The sequence below is a fragment of the Otolemur garnettii genome, unplaced genomic scaffold (genome assembly GCF_000181295.1).
Source record: "Otolemur garnettii isolate 467f Iridium unplaced genomic scaffold, OtoGar3 scaffold00139, whole genome shotgun sequence".
In the NCBI taxonomy this organism is placed as follows: Eukaryota; Metazoa; Chordata; class Mammalia; order Primates; family Galagidae; genus Otolemur; species Otolemur garnettii.
The window spans coordinates 3,833,903-3,839,581 of NW_003852534.1; positions in this window are offsets into that span (position 1 = coordinate 3,833,903).

Consider the following 5,679-nt stretch of genomic DNA (forward strand, 5'->3'; position numbering starts at 1 on the left):
ACACCATGCACACACCACAGAAACAGACAGCACACACACCATGCACACACCACAGAAACAGACAGCACACACACCATGCACACACCACAGAAACACACAACACACACACCATGCACACACCACAGAAACACACAGCACACACACCATGCACACACAGAGCACACCACAGAAACACACCTGTCACACACACCATGCACACACCACAGAAACACACCCGTCACACACACCATGCACACACAGCACACACCACAGAAACACACAGCACACACACCATGCACACACAGCACACACAGATAACATGCCCCCCACACAGCATACACGTGGGGAAGACACACACAATACACACACACACCACACATACCACACTTATGGAACAGACACATCACACACACAGTACTCACACCCCACACATACCCCAGCACATAATCACCCACACCACACACCACTAACACACACTAATTTAAATACAGGAGTTTTCACCCTTAGGTTATTTGTCCAACAAATGTAAACTTTTCAGTGACTTTTACTGCCACATTTTTTCAGTAAAAAAAAAAAAAAAAATCACTAGATAAATGCACCATAGCAGGAATTAATTCACCCACACTTCAGCCACTGGGCACATTTCCCCTCCGAGGAATGTTTATGAACTGGGAATTATCAAGAAAAAGCAAAGCTGACCCTCAGATATTTTGAGAGTTTCATTAGATCTAGGGGTAGGTAAAGGAAAACTCAGGTCAGTGAGATTTTCATACTGAGTATATTTGTTATATTCTAATTCTCAGAAAATAGATGGCCAATGTGAGTCAGTGAAATGAGATCTCTTCGTCTATAAAAGAGACGCAAGCAGATTTCAGTGCAAATTAAATAAATAAATAAGTAAATCATTTGGTAGCTCAAGGCAAAAATTCTCCTGTGTCTTCTGTATAGGGAAAGAATAATTTATACTGTGAGGAAGGCCCAATCTTGGTGCTCTGCTACAGAATTACATCTGTTTAACATGCGTTAGGCTTGCTGACAGAGTAGACACACTTTAATATGTAGCAATTTCACCAAACAAGTAAAGCGCAATAAATCATTCTCTTCTACTAGTGAAACCCAAGAGGCCAGAATGGCATGTAGTCAGATATGCCTGCCACCTTCCTTAACCAAACACTTATGAGAACATGACTTTCAGTATGAGATGTACTTAACTTCTACTTTGTAATTTAGGTCATAATGTTATCCTCTGTCATTGTTTACTTAACAACATGCTATCCCCAGAGTTAATTTTAAGCAAAGAATAAACTTGGGTATTCTAAGTTTGGAATACTGAATATTCCAAAATACTGTAGGAGAGGGGGAGGAATCATGATATATATGGGATACACACACACACATGCACACACACACACACACACATAATTTAATTCTGAGTAATTCATAAATACTTTGTCATTTTAAATATAGTAGAACCTCTGTAAGCTGACCACCCCAGGGGCTGGAACAAACTAGTTAACACACAGAGGGAGGCCACAAGGGGAACTGGGTCCACTGTATCCATACACACATGTGTTACAGGTCTGGACTGTGGCGGTTAGGTCAGTGTAAGGAGGTGTTCAGGTAGGCAAGTGATCAGCCATGAAGAGTAGGTACACACGCACATATAAGGGAAAATCTTCCCATGGACACACACAGAGGAAGACATATACTCCTCGGCTGTTATCAGCATAGCTTTGTGTGTATTTGTTTATTTAATTTTATTTATTTATTTATTTTTGAGACAGAGTCACCCTGGGTAGAGTGCCCTGGCATCACAGCTCACAGCAACCTCAAACTCTAGGGCTTAAGCAATTCTCTTGCCTCAGCTTCCCAAGTAGCTGGGACTACAGGCGCCCACCACAACACCTGGAGATTTGTTGTTGTTGTTGTTGTCATTGTTGTTTAGCAGGCCTGGTTTAAACCCACCAGCCCCAGTGCACATGGCCAGTGCCCTAACCACTGAGTTACAGGCGTGGAGCCTCTTTGTGTGTATTTGGAATGCATTTACTTTAACAATTTACAAAGATAAATTAGAAAGCAACAATTGGATTATAAAACGTCTTTCAAAGGGTCTTTCATCTGGGAAGTTCGTGGAACTCAGCAGACTGAGTGTCCTGTGGCTCTGAGCACGTTCCCACTCTTGGTGCCCGTGGTGAGTGGGGAACGGGGGCTTCACTTCCTCACTCGGTGCCTCCCCGTGCTTTCCAGATACTGTGATTTCTACACAATGAAGGAAACTCTGCCTCTAGCAAGATGATTGGTGCCGTTTTCCCCACAGTACGTGCTCCCTTTATCTGTGCATCACATAGGTCATTGGCATATTTTGGACTCCGTCACTATGATGGCATCTGTGCTGGTGAACTCTGCTCCGTGATCTGTGACGTTACTGGGGTGATTGTTCTGAGCTTCAGGACCTGCACAGGACGGTGAACAGACGCGATCGGGTGTGTTCTGACTCTCTGCTGACCCGCGGCTCCCCTCATGTCTCTCCCTCATTCTCAGAACTCCCTATTTCTTGAGAAAGGGCAATATTTAAATTAAATTAGTGAGTAACTGAACGTTGACTCCTAAGTGTTCAAATGAAGAAAAGAGATGTGTATCTCACACTTTAAATAGAAAGTTAGGAATGAGTTTCAGCTCCATCCAGGTAAACATAAAAGATGTAAAGTCTCCGTCTTTTCTTATGGCTAAAGTTTACCTTGGAAGTGAGAACAATGCAACCTAAAATTTTGTACCTTTATGTTCATTTGAAATAAAAATAAATTAAAAAAATAAAAGAAAAGTTAGGAATGATTAGGCTTAGTGAGCAAGGAACGCCCAAAGCTGAGACAGGTCAAAGGCTAGGTCTCTTGTGCCCAATACTTAGTCAATTGTGAATGCAAAGGAAGAGTTCCTGAAGGAGGTTGAGAATCCCCCTCCAGTGAACACGTGGATAATAAGAAGCCTCATGACTGACACAGAGAAGGTTTCAGTGGTCTGGGTAGATAATCTAACCAACCCCACAACGTTGCCTAATCAGAGCAAGGCCCCGACTTGCTTCAATCTTACGAAGGCTGACAGAGGTGAGGAAGCTGAGGAAGAGAAGTTTGAAGCTTACAGAGGTTAGTTCTAGGATTTGAGGAAACATTTCAGCTTCATAATATAAAAGTCACGGGGAATCAGCAAACATTGACGTAGAAGCTGCAGCATCTTATCCAGAAGATGGAGGTAAGATCATGGATGAAGCTGGCTACACTACACAACAGGTTTTCGATGTAGAAAGAAAGTCTTCCATTGGAAGAAGATGCCATCTGGGACTTTCACAGCTGGAGAAAAGTTGATTCCATGGCTTCAGAGCTTCCATAGTCATGGCGACCCCTGTGTTAGGGGCTGATGGAACTGGTTAAGTTGAAGTCAGTACCCACTCATCATTCTGACAATCTGAGAGAGGGCTCTTCTGAGTTATGCTGAATCTACTTTTCCTGTGTTCTATAAATAAAACAACTCAACCTGGATAACACCACATCTGTTTACAGCATATTTGAAGCCCACTGTTAAGACTCACTGCTCAGAAAAGAAGTTTGCTTTCAAAATATCACTGCTCATGGGTGGCAGCTGTGGCTCAAAGGAGTAGGGTGCTGGCCCCATACACCAGAGGTGACAGGTTCAAACCCAGCCCCAGCCAAAAACTGCAAATAAATAAATAAATATCAATGCTCATTAACAAGGCACCTGCTCACCACAGAGCTGTGATGGAGATGTACAGGGGGTGATGTCATTTTCATAACTGCTATTCAATAGCCATTCAAGTAGTGACTTTGATTTTCAAGTTTTATTATTGGAGACACACATTTTGTAAAGCTACAGCTGCTGTAGACAATGATTCCTCTGATGGATCTGGGCAAAGTGAACTGAAAACCTTTTGGAAAGGACTTGCAAATTCAGATGCTGTTAAGAACATATGTGATTCACAAGAGGTCAAAATATCAACATTAGCAGAAATCTGGAAGAAGTTGATTCCAATCTTCATGGATGACTTTGAGGGGTTCTAGACGTCAGTGGAAGAAATCACTGTGGGGATTGTGGAAACAGCAAGAGGACTAGATGCAGGGGTGGAGCCTGAAGATGGGACTGAACAGCCAGATCTCATGACTTGGAAGGATGTGGTTTCTTGAAGAGACGGAGCCTGATCCTAGTGAAGATGCTGCAGGCAGTGTGGAAATGACAGCACAGAACTTAAACTCAGCTAATAAAGCAGCGGCAGGTTTGAGAGAACTGACTCCAGTTTTGAAGTAAGTTCTATTGTGGGTGACATGCTCTCCAGCAGGGCATCCTACAGTGAAATCATGTGTGTAAGGAAGAGCCAATCGTGCACCAAACTTCTCTGCTGTTTTATTTTCAGAAATTGCCACAGGTGCCCCACCCTTCACCAGCCTCCACCCTGGTCGGTCAGCACCATGACCACGGAGGCAAGAACCCCACCAGCAACAAGGGAGGACTTGCTGAAGGCTCAGAGGATTGTTCACAATTTTTTTTTAGGAGTAAAGTTTTAAAATTAGAGTGTGCACATTTCTTTTTAGATATGATGCTATTGCACGGTTAAACTACAACATAGTGTGAAGATAAATTTTATATACATTGGGAAAACAAAATTTACAAAACCAGGATTCTCTTCATATGACATCAACTTTGTCGCAGTGGTTTAGAATGGAAGCCAGGTCATCTTCAAGGGACAGCTGAAGCTGGGCGTTGAGCAAAGGAGGCTGTTTCTCTTGGTTCCTTCCCCCGGGGTACTATTTTTAGGAGTACTTTTATGATGGCCACAAATATCTGCCGGAGATCCTGATTCAGACCCTGCTATAAGGAAATTCTATGAAGCAAATGGGAAATTCTATAAAAGCAAATGAATAAAAAAGGGCAGATTTTTTATAACGTGACATAACAAAGAAAATCCATGTGAATTACTCTCCATTAACCATATTATATACAATCCACATCACTGAGCTTCTCTATTTTTTTCTTAGTTTTATTCTAAATCAGTGCAAGAATCCAAGTTAGGAAGAATCAGGGTTCCTCCCTGGTGGTTTCCTGTGCATTAGGGGTTGTCTTCACGTGCACACACACAGAAAATGTGTAATTTTGCAGCAGACTGCAATTTAAGGAGAATTAAAACAAAATCCATCATTTATGTAGAAAACAAACACCATTTTGGTCAGTGGGAAATAGCTCTGGCAGGTAGTGGACGCTTCTGTTTTCCTACACGCAACTGACAGTCGACTCCAAGCACAAGGAAAGACTCTGTGCAGGACGGGAGCTGTACAGGATGAGAGCTGCACAGGATGAGAGCTGCACAGGACGGGAGCTGCACAGGATGGCAGCTGCACAGGACGGGAGCTGTGCAGGACGACGGGAGCCGCGAAGGACGGGAGCTGCACAGGACGGGAGCTGTACAGGACGGGAGCTGTACAGGACGGGAGCTGTGCAGGACGATGGGAGCTGCGCAGGACGGGAGCTGTACAGGACGGGAGCTGTACAGGACCGGAGCTGTACAGGACGGGAGCTGTACAGGACGGGAGCTGTGCAGGACGACGGGAGCTGTGCAGGACGGGAGCTGCGCAGGACGATGGGAGCTGCGCAGGACGGGAGCTGTACAGGATGGGAGCTGTGCAGGATGGGAGCTGT